The sequence below is a fragment of the Tamandua tetradactyla genome, chromosome 1 (assembly GCF_023851605.1).
Source record: "Tamandua tetradactyla isolate mTamTet1 chromosome 1, mTamTet1.pri, whole genome shotgun sequence".
Taxonomy (NCBI): Eukaryota; Metazoa; Chordata; class Mammalia; order Pilosa; family Myrmecophagidae; genus Tamandua; species Tamandua tetradactyla.
In genome coordinates, this window is record NC_135327.1 from 49,454,420 (window position 1) to 49,473,118 (window position 18,699).

The 18,699-nt window shown below is 36.0% G+C and overlaps 1 long non-coding RNA gene across 1 annotated transcript in view; it reads left to right on the forward strand.

Moving 5' to 3' along the window:
- Positions 1–18,126, forward strand: part of LOC143684291 (uncharacterized) — a 54,693-nt gene extending 36,567 nt beyond the window's left edge. The window contains exons 2-4 of the long non-coding RNA XR_013175959.1: positions 10,404–10,459; positions 15,263–15,334; positions 17,127–18,126. This is a non-coding gene — a long non-coding RNA (uncharacterized LOC143684291). The remainder of the gene's footprint in view (positions 1–10,403; positions 10,460–15,262; positions 15,335–17,126) is intronic.
- Positions 18,127–18,699: the final 573 nt, after the last annotated feature.

The window sequence follows — 18,699 nt, forward strand, 5'->3', positions numbered from 1 at the left end:
GGGCCACCATTCCATTATCTTAGATTTTTCCTTCTGGCTGCTCCAAAACACTGGAGGCTAGAAGGAATATTAATATAGTGATTCAGCAGTCATTCTCGTTTGTTAAATCCCATTTTCTCTATTAAACCACCTCCTTCTTCTTTAATCCTTCTCTCAATCTGTAGCAGTCTTTGGACAATGGCTGTTCTGACTTTTTCATGTTGAAAAGGGGTGTTCACACTAAAGGATAGGGGGATGTAATTAATTGATAATCCTGGAGAGGCTGATCCCTCTGAGTTTCAGGATTTACTTGACCAGGAACCCCCTGGGAATTATGTTCCAGGAAGGCAAACCTATACATGAAACCTTTATAGAGTCTCAGTTCAAGCCCTAGGTGTTCTTAAGAGTCAACGGGAGGGATGTTGATTTTGGTTTAGCAAACCATGGCAATTAGCACTATCTAACTGAAGCTTGTATAAGAGCAGCCTCCAGAATAGCCTTTTGACTCACTTTCTTCTCTTTTGGCCACTGATGCCTTATTTTATTACGCTTCTGTTCCCCCTTTTGGTCAGAAGGCATTATCAATCCCACAGTGCCAGGGCCAGACTCATTCCTGGGAGTCATGCCCCATGTTGTAAGGGAGATTTTTCACCCCTGAATGGCTTGTAACACTTAGTGGGGAGAGCAATAATTTTCCCTGCAGAGTTGAGCTTAGAGAGAGAGAGGTCACATCTGAGCAACAAAGAGGCTTCCCGCAAGCAATCTTAGGCCTCGTTATGGGTAGTCTTTGTTTCTCCCCTGCAGAAATAAGTTTCATAAGGGCAAGCCTCAAAATCCAGGTCTTGGCTTAGTTTCTTGGGAGTCCCCAATGGGTGAGAGGGTACCCGGGGTTTCCCAGATGGGAGAAGTTAATAGTTCCATATATATGTGTATATATATATCCAACCCTTTGGATCCTCAAGGGACTCTACCGATACTTTTTAATTATCAGCCCACTATAGTCTGAGATGTATCCTGGTATTATGTTAAAGTATACTAAATTATAAGGTCTTTTTCCCATTCTGGATTCCAGGAGTTTGGGTTGTTTAAATGAGCTATCCAGAAAGGCCGATTTTAGATTATGTGTTACAGAAAATTTAGGTTTTAGACAAAATAAACCTCTCTGCCTTTGATCTCATACAGTAGCTGAAGAAACTATCATCTTCTACTCTGCATTCTAATTTACCCAGGCAGATTGACTTTGTTTTAAACTCTAACTGAGGCCTGATCTCTTTTTTGGTTACTTTAACCGTTATTATATATAGCTATGCTAGGTGTCCGATTTTAAAACATGTTTTCATCTAATTGCTCTCTGTTGTCTCCTTATCTGTGGAAATTAAGAGGGGTGGATGAGCCCTTTTGCTGTGATGTTAAAAGGTAGAAGCAGAGACCATAAAGATTGCTTCCCCTTAAGCTCGATTTCTTTGGGCAAGAGCTCTTATGTAAGTCTAATAAACACATCTTAACAAATAGCTGTTGCTATTTCACCAATAGTAAAGGTGAAAAAAGAAGCTGGACTCCTTTTTAGCCTTGGCAAACAGGAATCAATTTGGAAGACAAATTGAATGGCTCAGCTCTTTTTTGTTGTTTCATTTTCTGTATTTGGAGTGTTATTGGGATCCAAAATTTTTTCAGTTTCTCAGTGTTCACCTGGTTGGAAAAAAAACTAACAAAACTCTTCCCAGAAGATGGATTTTGAGCAAGCTACTTGTCACTGAACAGCGTCAGGAGTTTGGGGACCCACAAACCCAACAATTGTTGTCATAGACAAGGTTCTTCTTTAACCAGCCCTTGACCAACGTCAAGTGAGCTGTAACCATTCTCTTCTGTAAAAGCAAAGATTATGACCATTATGTTGCAGACTTGTGAGAAACTGAAAGAATATTCAAATTACTAGGAATTTGGAAGGTGCTCAGTAAAAGCAGCTGCTGCAGATTCTTACATTCATTAAACTGGGACCAATCATTTTTATAAAACCATCTTGATATTTTCCATTAGAGCAGGAAAACAAACCTAAGTTTAGTACCAGGTCTAAAATTACTTTAGCAAAGAACTTGGAGGCAACCAGTGGTTTCTCCTGTTCTTCTAGGCAGATCTTTTAGGCTGAAGTGTTTGTGTACTATTGATGCATGGATGGCATTCACGTCTTAGCACATAACATCTGACAAGATAATTTCTATACCTCGTTCTGGGTAGCCTGAAATCTTTACCAAAGATGGAACTTCAAAAAATTCTCCCATTCTCCCCTTTCATCCATGGAGTGATATTTTATGTTTTCTATTGGCAAGCAAAAACCTATCAGATTTATCATTCTCAAGTGATCTATGGGGAAGAAGTGCTCAAAACCACTGCAGAATATCCACACATGCTCCTTTATGGTTTTCTAAAATGAGAAAATCTCTTATAAAATTATTCTCTGTTTGTAGGCCCTTTCCTGAATATCTTTTTAACTCTTCAATTGCTGAAAAGACTTTCTTAGACCAACTTTGTGCCCTCAGGAAAATAAGCAGCTTTTTGGATGTGGTTCCTGTCTTGCATTTCATTTTTTTTTCTCTCAAAGGTACTGTGCCAAGTTTGGAACCCAACTCATGCCTTAGAACACTGATGGTGTCAGAGATTTCTTCCTAGGCTATACCCATAAGGCCCTGTGAGAAATGCAGCCACCCGGCATGCACTGGGTATCTTTCCATGGGATGGGTGGTTATTAACCCTCCATGGCTCTCAAACTTTGTATTCTTAAGGGTTATAAAATCTACACCCAGGAAGACTGCCTGTGATTTCCTTCTTGAAATTGATTCTCAGGGAGAATGGGGCAAGGGAGATAAATTTTATTATGTGTCAGTTGCTTGACAAACATATCATTTATCTCCACACAACCCCATGAGCTAAATTATTGTCATCTCTACTTGAAAAGTGATGAAACTGAAACTCAGAGAGGCTAAAAAATTTGCCCAGCATCCTTGACAAGTAGGTGGGAGGGCTGGCATTCAGATTTAGGTCAGAGTCCAAACTTCAGTTTTTCAACACATTTTAGGATCTCACTGTGCAAATTTTAGTGCATATAAAAACACCTGGAGAGCTTGTTACAACACATATTTCTGGGGCCCAACCTCAGAGTTTCTGATTCAATGGGTCTAGAGTGGGCCCACGTATGTTGATGCTCTGTGGACCACACTCTGAGAAAGAAGCACAGAACCGAATCAGAATGCTTTAGCAGATACACTTTCAACAATCTGATAGACAATTTCTAAATCTCACCAAAATTGAATACTTCCAAAACTTGCATAATTTGAATTATATTTGTTTATAAACTCAGTAGGATGAGTTTATCCATTAAACGATATGAATGTTGTTCAGTCATTTAATGTAATGTTAATAGTATTTTAGAACTTGAAGGGACCTTGAGGATTGTCTAATTCAACCTCTTTATATTACAAAAAAGCAAGCTTGACTTGCTCAAATTTATTGGAGAAATAAATTTTCTGGTTCAATAAAGTTGTCAGGAACACAGTTGGTGGTAGTTCAAGTTGTTCCTTTCTGGCCAACTAAATTCTTTCAAAGCCAAAGAGGAGTGATTTAGGGCCAGTTTGTGATGAGAGCCCACCTCCAATGGCTTTGGAAAAGCTGTATTTGTGAATCCATCCTCTTCATTCATGGGCCCAGAAGAAATTGTATGTGGCCTGGGATGTCAGCTCTTTGAGAAGCTGGTGATGGAAATCTCTCTGGTTGGTATGTGTGGGAAGGGGTATGTGCATTCATACAAGTTATGAGAAGTTTTATTGTGTTTTTCCTGAATGTGGATCAGAGATCTTGACTCAGGCATAAAATTTCCCATCACTGCTTGCTTTAAAATAACCCTGCCTCAGACTCAGTTTTTCACTTGCCCTTAGTTTCTTTGTATTTGCTCTTATCTAGACCTTCTAAATTATATCCAAACAGATCAAGAAAGGCCTATTCATATTCCTTTGTATTTAAAAACACTTGAAGCAACACTTTTTTTTTTCATGGATGAGCTCATTTTAAAGGGGTTTGTTCTTGCCAGTTGTCCCAGTTCCATCTCACATCATAGTGTCTGAAGTTGTCTTCAAGGAGTTTTGGAAGTGGAGGCTATGTTGGGGCTGATCTGAGTTATCAAACAGGTATTAGTATGGGATAAGGTTAATTAAATGATTAATGAGGCTAATTATCAAATGTCTACAACTGGGGGATGTTTTGGAGAGTATAAATGGGCGGAGATTTTCTGGGATGCCAGTAGTCTTAGTGGGTGGGAAGGAGGTTGTTAAGTACCTGTGGCTGGTTTAGACAAATAGAGAAATGAGACATCATTTTACAGTGGATGGAAGCTTTACATCAGAGCCCAATTATGGTTGTAAGGTAATCACTAGGAAATTTATAACAATGGTGGCTTTCAAGCAGAACGAGGGGACAAGGGATTTGGGGTGAGAATAATATTATATTGTACTTTATAACTCTTGGAAATGATTTGAATTTTACTATATAAATGTATTGTGTTTTCCAATAAAAGAAAACAAAAGCTTTACTTTCCTAAAAGAATAACCATGGTTTCAATGGTATGAGATAAAGGACTGAATACAATTTTCCCAAAGAGAAACCATTGATAAAGAGAAAGTAAACTACCCACAGGTGGTACTCATAGCCCGCCAGTCCTTCATAGCATCTTAGAGTCTGCCTTGTGACAGACAGCACATTGCTCCCAGCGGTACAGGCAACTGTGATTGAATCCCAAACCTTTGTGAGGCCCCATGTTGGGTGCTATGAGGTCCAGCAATATTAGTGTAAGTTTTGGAAAAATATGGCACATTCTCATACAAAAAGGATTCCTAGGATGATATCCAGAAATGCATGGTACTTTTTCTGCCAACTGGAGAGAAGAGAGCACAAACCTAAGAGGAGAGAACCATATTGATTGTGGAAGCAACATGGAGGAGGTAGGATTTAAATAAATCCTGGATGGGATGGCAGAGCATGAAGGTGAAGAGAAGCTAGCTTTGAGGGCAGGAGCCCAATCTGTGAAGTGGCAAAATATGATGACAATATGAATATCCATTTGGCACATTGGTATACACTACAATGATAAAACTTATTGGAGCTAAATTTGTAGTTTGTAAGTGGGACTTGAATGCCAGTGAAGGAGTTTGAAAGAAACATCGTATACTTTTGGGCTGCCATGGTAATATTTTTAGGGTGATTATATTTTCTAATGTGTGCAGGAAAGATTGAAGGAAAAGCAATTGGAAAGTAGGAGGGCAGTTCTTTTCCCATAGGGATGCTTGGGGCTCAGTTATTTTAAGGGCCATCTGGAGCAGAAGGTGAGAGAGAAGAGGTGGGGTCCCAGGTCCCTAAATACTGCTTTAATAATAGCAACAAAGGTTGGGCTTGGTGGGTGTATTGAACTTTCACTTGGCATGCCAATCAAGAAAGCACTGTGCCCCTGAAGGAAGTTTCATATCCATTGCTCAATGTGAGGTCAACAGGGCCTCATCCAGACTGGAAGCAGGGTCATGGACAGTGCAGGGATCTTGGAGGCATTGTGAAAACATGCAACATTTGGCAAGTGTTTCTAACTGACTGGACATATAACAGAATGGGAAGAGCTATGAAATATGATTCTGAGGATTTGTGAGCCTCTTTTGTTGGCCAGTGTAATCTATAGAGAGTTTATATGATATCAGACTACTCAGCATAAATGTCTACCAGGAATTGGTGAACATGAACTGAAGCCAGGAAGAAACATGTGGGTGAGAGAGGTGGTTTTGAAATCTTGAACAAGGAAGCTTGCAAAGACATTGGGAATGGTTTTTAGACATGTTCTTCATCTATAGATGTGAACACATTTTTGCCAAGCATTATAAATGGATTATTGTATTTGATCTTCAGAGCCTTTAGAAGGTACACATTATTATATTCATTTTATAACTGAGCAACTATGTAGCACAGAGAGAGAAAAACAAAACCTTGCCCAAAGTCACACAGCATTTAAATCAGACCCAGGCAGAATTCAAACCCAGACAGTTTGGGCCCAGAGCCTGCAGTCTTGCAGAGGGCGGGTGAAAGGGGAATTTAAAAATGGCACAGCGATAAAGTGGCCAGAGAAGAACACCGACTGGTGAATTTGAGACCAATTGAGGAGACTGTTAGAGAGCTGAGAATTTTCATAGCAGTGTTGTTCCCTACAGCAAGAAACTGAATGCAAGCTAAGTGTTTGTCAATTAGAAGACTGGTAAAATAAAATGTGATCCATGCGGTCAATGGATTACTATGCATTCAATGGTAATTTAATTACTGCAGTAATAAAACAGATGAGGTATGTCTGGGTTTTGAATCAGACAGATACACATGTAATGCTGATGAGTGAAAAAGCAAGTTACAAACCATCTCATTTCATCGAGTCCCATTTATGTAAAATTTTATGGACGTGCTTGTTTAAGCACTAGAAAGACTTCTGGAAAAGATGCACTTTAAAATATTGAAGTTAATGAGTTATTTAGGGGTGATGATTAGAGGAAGTTGGATGATTTTTACCTTTTTTAGGTTTTCCTGTACTGTTTGGATTTCCTAAATTACAAATTAGTTGCATCATAAAAAAATAATCAATAAAGCTATTCTCACCTCAAAACAGAATGGTGAAGTATGTTAAAAAAAATGCATGAAGACTGAAGGGAAAAATTAAATTTGGTTTTGCTTCAGGAACTGTTCATTGTTCTCCAGTGAGATGGATCCAGGCAACAGTTATACATTTCCTCTGTTTTCCACCTCTTTTTCTACAAAAACTAGCAATACAATTTAAAACACAATTCTGTTCATGGGAAGCCCAGAACACATATGTTCTCAGTACTTGATAAGACACTTTTATGGTGGAATTCAAGTGTCAGAAAATATGACTTGCTCCCTTGGGTCCACATTCAGATAATTCTGTTTTCCAAGATGAATGTTCTGTCTTGTTTGTTTGTTTGCTTGCTTGCTTTTGCTTTATGTTTTAACTTTTTCTGTTCTTGGTTATAGTACACAAATGACAGCATATCTCAGAGTCTTGCTATCATCAAATATGTCTCCTCATCTCTAAGTTGACTTTGCCAGCTGTGTACAAAAGGTAATCAGTACACAGGGCATTCACACATATCATTTCTGAGCCAAATGCTATTTTCTACTTTAATTCCTAGTTGAGTCAGAACTTAGAAGACTAGAGAACTCATGGATTAATATCATCAGAAATAAATCTTTCAAAGTCCTTTAACTGTAGTACATGTCAGAGAGCTTATACAGAATTAAGTATGGGTCTTTTGCTACATATTCCTACAAGCTCATTTGCTATTGCTCCAGTTATAGCAATTGGAGATCCTTAGCTAAAACCCCTTAACATCTCAAGGAATTGTCACCATCGCAAGCTAGAACCAAATGATATACTACCACCACAGGCAAAAGTAACTTTTAAGGACTAATGAATCCTCCTTGGTTTTTACCTGTTTCATTTTGGTGTTTCAATTTTAAAACTATTTTTATCAGCTCTACTGGGTTAAATTATTTCATAAGTAATTTTTGTGGAAACATGTTCAAAAGAAGGTAACCCAGTAACAAGCTCTCCACTTTTGGGGGAAGAGTGCCACCTCAGCTGAGGAAGATTTTTCTCTCAGGAGAGAAAAGATTTGAGTATTTGAGACTGACATTCCCTTTGCCCACAAAATGAAAGGATTTTTGGCAGACTCAAGAGCCATCATTTGTTCTGAAGTTTATTGTGACTGTGGGAAAGAAGTTAATCTGCCAGGCCTACCTCCCTACTTGAAAAACTTCTGCCATATTTAATACATGTTTTCCATGATATGTTTGCTATTTTTCATAAATTAATTGTCATCACTTCCCTGAGAGGAAACTGTCTTTTCCATTTATGTAATAGAGATTTTGAAGAGCTTTTAAGTAGCATTTATAGAATCTGTGGAAATGGCAGTTGGACTGACAAACTTGACTAAGTCTTCCAAAAGTATGTCTGGTGTCATTGACAACACAAAGTAAAGTTTATACTCACACTTGGGTCTTTTACCTTTATATTTTTGCTTTTGCCTCAACTTTTTAAAGATATGGCTATTCTTGGACATTTTTATAGCATACCAGTGAAAAATAGAAAGATTTATGTCTGATTTGTGATTAAACCTCAGGACATCAAAGGAGACACTGACCGAATCTTGGAAAATGCTATAATTTTTATTTTTTTTATTTGTAAGTGAATGGTCCGAACCTAGGTCTCCTGCATGTAAGGTGAGCATTCTACACTGAACTACCTTGTGTACCCCTTGATCACACTGTAATTTTTAAAGTACTTTTGTCGAGTTGGAGTTGCTAAGCAAAGTAGCCATATTGCATGACATCTATAGAGGTTATCTCGGCCATGTGAGGCCCATGAAGCTTGATGTGCTTCAGGGAAAATGTTCCACCTTCCTGGCCATCTCCATCTAACACTGTTAACTTGCCTTTCTTGGCTTTGGCAAGCACAAGTCCTTCTTGGGAATACTAATGGAGACCAGTGATACTACCCCTTCTCAGCCATGGGCTGTTCCACTGTGTTCTCTATGTTCTGTTCAACTGCTAGAAGACTCTGGGGGATTCCATGATTTGTCTGACATTCAAACAAGGGCAAGGAACACTTCCTCTGTTCCACTCTTCTAATCATGATATCCATCATTTTGTTCCTGAATGAGCAACATGTCCTCACATACACAGACTTACAGACTCATCATCAGGCTGATGATTCTTTCACCACATTTGGGTTGGTTATTTACTAATCTTAAGAAAAACATTTTAAGCCGTTCCTAGTACTTTCTTAACTATTATTGTCTAGCAAACACAAAAAAAGAGAGAATCATTTGCCATTTTCTGAGAGGTATTACGAGCCAGTCTTGGAAATGCATACCTTATACATACTATTTGCCTTAATTCTCCCACAGATGTTGAACATTATCTATCTCCAGCCTGACTTTGCAGGTGAAATAACTGAAGTCCCAGAGTGCATAGCTAAAGATGGATTGAACCAGGATCATCTGACTCGAAAGATCACTTGTACTTGATCACAATATAATCTATCTCAACATGATTTTTTAAAATTTGAAAACTAAACTTTTAAAGAGGTTAGAAGTTGTTCAGAGAAGACAGGACAACAGATACTCCTGAGTATTGGTAACCTCCTCCAGACTTGTCAGTGCTCCTTTATTCCTGCCTCCATCAGCCCTACTTTCCTCTCCGTAAGCCCCTTTCCTTTCCTCCCTCTCTCCCTCCCAAATTCTTTCCATCCCTCCCTTCTTCTTCCTCTACTCCTCCCTCTCTCCATTTTTCCCTCTACCTCCAATGCTTCATCCCTCCAATTCTCCATTCAAACCTCTATTCAAGCGCATACACATATAATTTACAGAAGACTCAAAACATGACAGGTAGTGTGTTCATTAAATGGATAAACTTGTTTATGATGACATCTCTTTACTATATTATGTGTATGAAAATTGGCCCTTGGAGAGATTAGCTAACAAACCCAAAGCCTTATAATGTGTAAATGGTGCAGCCAGGCTTTGAACCCCAGCAATTTGATCCTTGAGCCCTTAATCTAAACACCATGTTATACTTAAATTTTATTTCACTAGGTGGAAATCAAAGAAATGCAAACTGAAACAATGAGGTATCAACCACCCCTCAACTAAATAAGCAAAATTGACAAAACATAAACAAAAACAAAAATACTGCACACTTGATGCTGGTGAATATGCAATGATTCAGAAACACGGATTTTTGGAAAACAATTTCACATTATATTAAGAACAATTTACAGTTGATTATGGTTTGGCCCAGTCTTTCCTCTTCTAGGAATCTATTCTAAGAAACCAGAAAAAAATGTACTTAAATATTTGTTATCTGAAACTCTATTTTAAGTAGGCAAAACAAGAGGAGGCAATATAAATGCTTAGCTGAAGTAAATTATTAAGTAAGATGTGGTACATCCAAACCTAGAAATGCAATGCAGCCACTAAAATAATATAGCTTTAACCTTTGCATTACGGTAAACAGCATGCTAACAGAAAAGTCCACAAATAAAGTACAGTTTAATGAATCATTGCAAAGAAAATACCCATGTGTCTATGTCTCAGATCAAGAAATAGGCCAACATTCCAGAATCCCAGCCTTCTTGGTCATAGTTTCTTTTAATTTTATGATCATCATCTCCTTACTTTTCTTACTAAGGATACACCCCACCTAAATAATGTTGCTTAATGGTCCTTGTTTTAAATACCTGAATAAATGGAATCTAAACTATATGTATTTTATTGTGGCTCAATTTTTTCAGTCACTATCTATTCTACTGTTGATGCAATTTGGGTTATTTTCAGTTTTGGATCTGAAACAAAACTACTGTGAAAATTCATGTACTTCTACCCTGGTGCACGTGAGTATGCATTTTTGTATTTGCATTGCTATCTATACTGGTGGTGTTATAATGTATATTGTTTGTATGCCTTCAAGTAGACTGTGTCCTGTTAATATATCTTCCAAAGTAACTTTGCCAATTTACTCTGCTACCAGCAGGGTTTGAAAGTTCCTATTGCTCAACCTTCTTGCCAGTTTTGCATGCTGCTTGTAAGAGCTAATTTAAATCTTTTGGTTCTTTGGGTTATTTTCTTTAATCTATTCTTTATTGATTTATAGAAGTTCTTTATACATTCTGATGACAAGTCATTTGGCTACAGAGCCACTGTCAGGAAAATATTTAACTTATAATAACTTCTAAAATTTTTATGGTTCTGCTTTTTGTATTTATGACTATGTTCTAATTAAAATTGATATTTAAGGTTGGTGTGAGTTAGGAATCCCAAACCATTTATTTCCATATAGGTACCCATCTATCCCATGAAATTCATTGAAAAGATAGCCCTCCCTTACTATTCTGTAAGGCCACCTTTTATGATTAAACTATGTTTGATTACAAATGTTCTGTTTGATGTCATCAATCTATTTATTTATCGTAATCCTAACCTTAATCCTAAACCTACCCTTAAATCTTCCCTAAACCCAACCCTAACACAAACATTAAACCTACTCCTAAACTTAACTCTTACCATTTTACCAATGCTAATCCTCAATCAAAACCATCTATTAATTGTATTCCTAACCCTAACACTGAACCTAGGACTAACCTAAAACTAGCAAAACAATAATCCTGCCCTTAAATCTAACCCTAATCCAGATTAAACCTAATCCAAACATCAACTCTAAATCTGAAGCTCACCTTCAACCTAAATGTATCTGTAGACCTAGTCCTAACGTCAGTCCTATTCCTAGCATTTAACTTAACCATAAACTTAATCCTAATATTCGGAAATTGTTGAGACTTTCTTTATGGTCCTGTTCCTCATGGTCAATTTTTGTAAGTATCCCATATAACTGGAAAGGAATGTGTATTTAGCAGTTGTATGCTGTGTTTGTTCTGCACACGGCTATGGTTATTAGGTTAATGTTTGTTAACCGAGTTAACATCTGCTCTATTTTATTGATGAATGTTTGGTTTGTCTATATAAAATAGATATAATAAAATTCTCCATTATGTTTATGCATTTTTTATTACTTCTTGTATGACTTTTTGTTTCATATATTTTAAACATTTGTTATTAAATACATGCAATTTTAGAATTGCTGTATCTCCCTAATGAATTGGATGTCTTATGATTATACGGTGACCTTCATCTGTTATAATGTTTTTGAAATTAAAGTATATTTTATCTGCTATTAATACAGCTTGTCTAGTTTTCTTTTGGTTAGTGTTTGCATGTTATAATATTTTTTATCTTTTACATTTAAACATTTTTACCTTATGTTTTATGTGTGTCTTGAAGATACCATTCTGTTGGATTATTTTTATATTGTGATTTATGCTCTTTTAATTTTAATAATTAATAAATTATTTACTCCATTTACATTTAGTGTGGTTACTGATATATTGAGTTTACATCTATTAAATTATTAGATTTTTTTCAATGTCTCCTCTGTTAGTCCCTTTTGGATTGATAATTTTTATCATCTTTTTTCTTTAATAATTGGATATCATTTACTCTCTTTCCATTCTTTTAATGAGTAGTTTGAAATTATAGTATACATCTGTGGCATCAGAATTTGAGATTAATTAAAATCTTTCTCATAGCTTAAATGCAATTTTAGGGTACTTTAAGTATATAAATAAACAGATAGGTAGAGATACTTAAATCCATTGGATTCCATTATCATTGCTTTTTACACTCAGTGTTTATTTAGAGTTGCCTTCTTTTCTATTCATTTGTTACTGTACCTCTGACCTTCCACCTATGATCCTTATAATTCTTCCTGAAGAATAGTCTTTAAATTTTATATTTTAAAATTTCACCTAATACAGGTCTCTAGCTAGCTAATTATTTTATTCTTTTAAAAAATTTTATCTGCAAATATATTAATTCCACATTCCTGCATAAAGAAAACTATTTCTCTGGGTTTAGAATTCTAGATTTGCCATTTTTTTCTCTCAGCTCTTTGCAGATATTATTCTACTACCCTGAATCTCCCATTGTTTCTGTTAGAAATAAGTAGCTGTCACTTTGTTTTCTGTGTCTGTGATTCTGTGTTTTTTCTCTAGTTGTTTTTATGATTTTTCTTGGTTGTTTTCTGTTTATTTCACTATTATTTCTTGGATATAAGTTTCTGTTTTATTTATCCTGCTTGGAATCCACTGGGATTCTTGCATCTAAAGATTGATGTATTTTTCCCCCCTGGAATTACTCAATCATAATTTCTTAGAATGTTGATTCTTCCCCAGACTTTGTCTCCTTTCTTTCTGAGATCTCAATTAAATACATGTTAAATTTTATCCCTCTATCCCATTTCTCTGTGATTCTTACTATCCCTTTTTTTGCAAACTCTCTTCCAGCTCACTAATTCTTTCTTCAGCTGTGCCTGACTTGATGTTAAGCCAACTTATTTCACTTTCAATTTCATTTATAGAATTTTATTCTAAACAATCATATTTTATTGCTTGTAATACCCCATTAGTATTTCTAAATTTGGTTCTTATTTTCTTGACATGGTAAGTATAATATTTTATAATAAATAAATAATATATTAAATTGTGAAATTAAAATATTTTATAATAAATATATGAGTTTGGATAAATCGTTATAATAAGTAAATAAGTTTAGAAGAATATATTCCAGAAAAATTATACTGGTAACTTAAGTTTTCTTCTTGATTCTTTTTTATATTTTACAAATTTTCTAAAAAAAAAAAAGCAAGCAATTTTCTAATAAGCTAAAAATTCAGATTATTGAAGGGGAAATAAATAAAACTGAGTTCTAATTCTGGTATCATGACTAAATAACTGTGTAATCCTAATCAGGCATTAGAGAATCACTCAGCCTCATTTCCCTAAATTCTGAAACAAGAAATTTAAAATAGATGAATTCCAAAGACCCTTCTACTATTAAAATTAAAATTCTGGGTTGAATGAGTTTAGTAAATGGGCATAAAGATGGTTTCCTGATGGTAGGTGTAGAAATAACACAGAAAATAAATTATGAAAAAGTTATGGCCTGAGGAGAAAAGAAGAAATGCCTAGAAAGGCATATTGTTTCTTGGATTTTTAAACCTTGTACATACCAAGTTGGATGAAAAGTGAAAATATCTATAATAAAGTATGATTTAGCCTAAAGCATATAGACAAGGGAAATAATAAAAAGTTCTTTATAATTGATGTAAATTAAGTCAGATTTTAAAGTTCTTATCAATTAGAGGAGAGTTAAGTATCATTTTGCTGGAAATACAGACATGTGCAAATGGGGATTTGTTCTTCTGCAATTAAATTCATATTTTCTTTTCTCTTCTGGCATTTTTATATGAGTGATAGTATTTTTATATTACACACATTTTCTCTTACATATTATTATCTCCTTGATGACAGAAATTGCATCAACTATACCCTAGTTTCCTTAGTATCCAGCATACAGTAAGAACATAATAAATTCTCAATGACTTTTGTAAAAATAAATATATCAAACAATACTACTTTTGAACCTGAGTTCTTAAAGTCTACTATATAGTAACAAGTCCCTCAATATCGGTAGAAGATGGCATTCTCCATATTTCCCTATGTTCACACCTTGAGCAGAGACTATCTTTTTTCTTGAATCTGGGCTGGCTGTGTAACTTGGTTTAGAAAATGAAATGCAGCAGAGGTGACATATGTGACATAAATGAGCCTAGAACTAAAGAAACACCAAGCCTCTTTCTCTTGGATCATTGGATACTACGCAAACAATGCTGAGACAGCCAAATGGATTATGAGAGACCGTGTGGAGTAAAGACAAGCTGCCCCAGCTGAAGTCATGCGAGACTATTCAGTCCCAGAGAACTATCATCAGTGAGAGATCCCATCCAATATCAGCAGACCGCAAGCACATAAGCAAGCCCCAGTGAATAACCAGCAAAGATAAAGGTTTATCTTTTTAGTCATGGAGTTTGGGAATCTTTGGTTATATAGCATTAGCTAATGGATATGGCATTCATATCCCAACCGGCCTTTTAAAGTAAAATGTACAAATATTATGGATGTGCAGATTCCTCATAATTGTAAATGAAATTTTTATTGCCTAAGAGTGTTTCCATCAAAGGCTGGATGTTCTTCCATTCATTCTGGAAATCAATCTCAGAAAACCCAATATGTCCAGTCACTGTTATCATGCCATCAACATCTATTCAAGGCTCTTAAGTAGAAAAGTCTACCTCACAGTCAAAGAGTTGAAGGCTATTTCCCACAGATGTCAAATTATCAAAGAATACAGTTTTAAATCTCAAACTTCTTTTGCATCAATTCATATATTGCATATATTTTCTGGGGACTGATTTTTCCCCCTTTAAACTAATGAAATGCTCCCACATATCAGGAGCCAGATGCCTTATTGGGTGGCACTGACATTTTAATTTACATGTTAATTAAAAATACTAAGCAAAAGAAAAAAGAAACAGTTCAATGTTTAACGTCACTTCTAACAATTGTTTCCATTTCTTGGGAAAATTCCTAGCATAATAAATGAAACAAACATTTCCATTATATATGCATTTATTATTTCCACATGGTGGTGTGTGCATGTGTAGTATGTGCTTTCTAATTAGAAATTCTTTCTAATTAGAAATGCTTTAAACCTCACACATGAAGCCATTTCTCTTTCATCAGGAGCCATGGATATTCTCACGGAAACTGAGAGACCCAAAGCAACTCTACAGCTGTGCTCCTTGGAGAATTAAGGTCATGTCCTTGATACTTTCATAGTTTCTTTTATTTGCTTCAACCATGAAAGAATGTCTGTATCTGACACAGTGTGTTTCCCTAGTTTTGCCCATTCATCTTCCCTTCTTTAAACTTCTTAGATGTCCTTCATCTTTCAAGGATCCTTCTCTTGCCCAAGAGATGTCTCCCCACCTAGAATCTATTTGCACAAGATCCTTTAAACACAGCATTTCTGGGCTTTACAGAGAGCAGTGGCATTGCCTCCTGTCCTTGCCTTCCAGGGACTAGACTGAAGGACGTCACTCTATAGCTCTACTCTGAACTTCAGGAGAACCAGTTTGCATTACATTCAGTTTCTTGCTTTGTGATCTTGCTAAGGTTCCTCAACTTATTTTTTTATATTTGTCAGCAACACTAAGAATACCTTTATTCTGAGATATGGCAAGTTTCTTCTGAGAATGAAAAATGTTAATTTTACACTAATAATGGAACTTACTGAATTGTAACTGTTATTCTTAACAATAGTAATGTTGGTGTAGAGAAATATTTTTCACAGTAAAATATCAAAAATACATACATTGCAAAGGCTACTTTCTGAAATCTATTACTTCACTAAATTGGTCAACACTGCAGCTAAATAATACACTGGGGATTCTGGGCAATTTCACCATTTTAGAAGTTCTCTGATATCTTTGCCAAGCTTCTCACAGAGGTGTCTGTTCTCAGTGCTACTAGAACCTACTATTCTGTAATCGCATACCTTTTTCACTCCACTTAACTTGCAAACATTATAAATGCATTCCAAATTGCCAAGTTCAATTAATGTGATTATTTTCTTACCTAAACTATCCATATTTGAAAGTTGACCATTACTTTTGGTAATTCTCTATTACCCTGTCTTTATATTATTTATATAAAATAATATATTTATATTATAGTATTTTATTATTAAAGCCACCTTTATGAAGCACTCATTTTGAGCAAGGCAGTTGTGTGGTGCTTTATATGGATTATTTAATTTTATCTTACGTTATGAAGTAGATTCTGTTTTTAATCCTCATTTTACGAAGAAGGAAACTGAAACACAAACAGGGGTTAAGAAACCTGTCAAATACCTGTTAAATATCAGAGCCAGGATTTGAACCCATCATTTGACCTTGAGGATCACCTGTGATCCTACACTCCCTGCTCTTTCATACCTCTGAGCCTGTGCTCAAGTTTGGGCTTCTCCCTTTCCATACTAGCTCACCAGATTGACGTGTATGTATCGTTCGAGATGTGGACCTGGAAGACGTCATCCTAGGAACCCCATGATGTGCATTATGCTCCCATAGCTTCCGGCGCATTCTCTTCTACTGTGTTTTATGACATTGGAATTGCCGGTTGAGTTTCTGCCTCCCCCCCACACACACTATTAGATGCTGCATTGTGATGTTTTTTCACACCTAGCACACTTAAAATGACCAATAGTTTTTCTAGCACACTGGGGGAGAGAGATGACCCTTCTCACAGCCAGATGCAACCAGCTGCTCCCAGGCCCCACCCTGAGCAAGCTGGCCATATCTGTGTCCTGAACGTCTGTAAGCTTCTGATGACAGCTGGTGAACATGTTCGTGTAAGGTGCCTGGTGACAGAGGCTCTGTGCTTTCCATCATGCATGTGACATGAGCACAGTATCTGTTCCAGGGCCGGCACTCAGTAAAGCTTGTTCATGTGGAGTATGTTAATTTGTAATAAGTACAGTCAACATAATTGGACAATTAGCTGATGTTTGAAATTATTTTGTGTCATATGGCTATTTTCTTTACAGGGAGATTGGTGGTAATGTTATTCAGACAGTTCTCTACCTCAGGACTGGATGAAATCAAAAGAAAATACCACACGGTAATTCTGCATTTGTGTCAATGTGTAAGTTCATAATATTGTATCCACTGGAATTGCTTTCTTATATTTTTTTCGAAATTCTTTCTGAAATAGTCTAATATGCAAATAGAAAATACAACTATATTATTTAGGTGGCAAGTGATAGGAAATTAAAATTCAGTCAACTTAAATAAGTAATTTTTTTCTTTTGGTTTTATGTAATTGGAAAGTCCTACGGTGGTTCTAAACTGGGTTGTGACTTTATCCAAGACTCATCAGGGACCAAGCTTTTCTTTCTTACTCTCTCTGCTCTACTCTTCCTGTGTTGACTCCATTTTCATATGAGGTCTTCTCTCATGGTAATCCAATATTTATAACAACCCCAGACCTTATATTCTCAGAAACACAAGTCCTATGGTGGCGAATGGAAGGAAAACATCTCTTTCCAGTCACTTAAGACAATCGTGGGTTAGACTAGATAACACATGAAAGGCTTGACTTCTCCATTCCTGAAGCAAATACCTTGATTATGGCATCAAAAAAGCACCAACTAAGGCTGAACCACATGTTCTACCCCCTAGAGCTGGAGGTGAACAATGCACCTCTTTGCTACAATGCACCTTGCTACAATGTTCCCACCCTCAAAACACACATCCTAGCTGGAGTGAGAAGGACATGCATAAGCAAAAGATTTTTACCCAAAATAGGATAAATGGATACTGCTTGGCAAAAACACAACATACCTGCGCAACCAACATGACACATCTACAAGAAGGCCCTCAGTCTAATGAAACATAAACAACAACAAAATAAACAAATAACTTGCATGTTTTTCAAGATAGAGCAATTAAGAGTGAAGATTAGAATTTCTAGACCATTGTTAAAAGCTTCGTTGGATACAGGTTGTGGTCTTTACAATTAAGGTAATTTAGCTGCTAACTCATTCATTTGTGCCCAGTAATGATAATGAAAACATTAAGGTACTACAAAACTCGAAAATGTATTCTAATTTTAAAGTTTAAATTTAAATTTACATTATATTCTCCATACTCTTAGTGCTAAGTAGCTTACTGCATTTTAATTCCTTCTAAATAGGGATTAAGTAAATGCATTGGAATGTTTCTACTAGGTCAAATATTAAGAAAAACACCATTTCTTATTAATGCTTTTAGCAAATCTCACAATAGAATTCAGGAGTCCCTGAAATGCTAAGGATGGAGTCATATAAAACCTTCTACCAAAATAAAGAGAGATGAATTAGAGTAAAACTATTCTCAAATGCAACTTGAGGATATAAGTCATACCTTTTGGTATTGGTGGGCAAAAGGCATCATTCAGCTTTAGTCATTGACAGTACCACAATCGAGCACCTCAAGGTGGTTTTTATTATTATTCTTCACAAAAAAATCTTTCTACAGGAAAAGACATCCACCTTAGATAATGTTGATGGCCTCAGAATCTATGACTGAGGCCATCTTGCACACCGGTACTATTTCAAACATAAAACAAAATTAAATTTC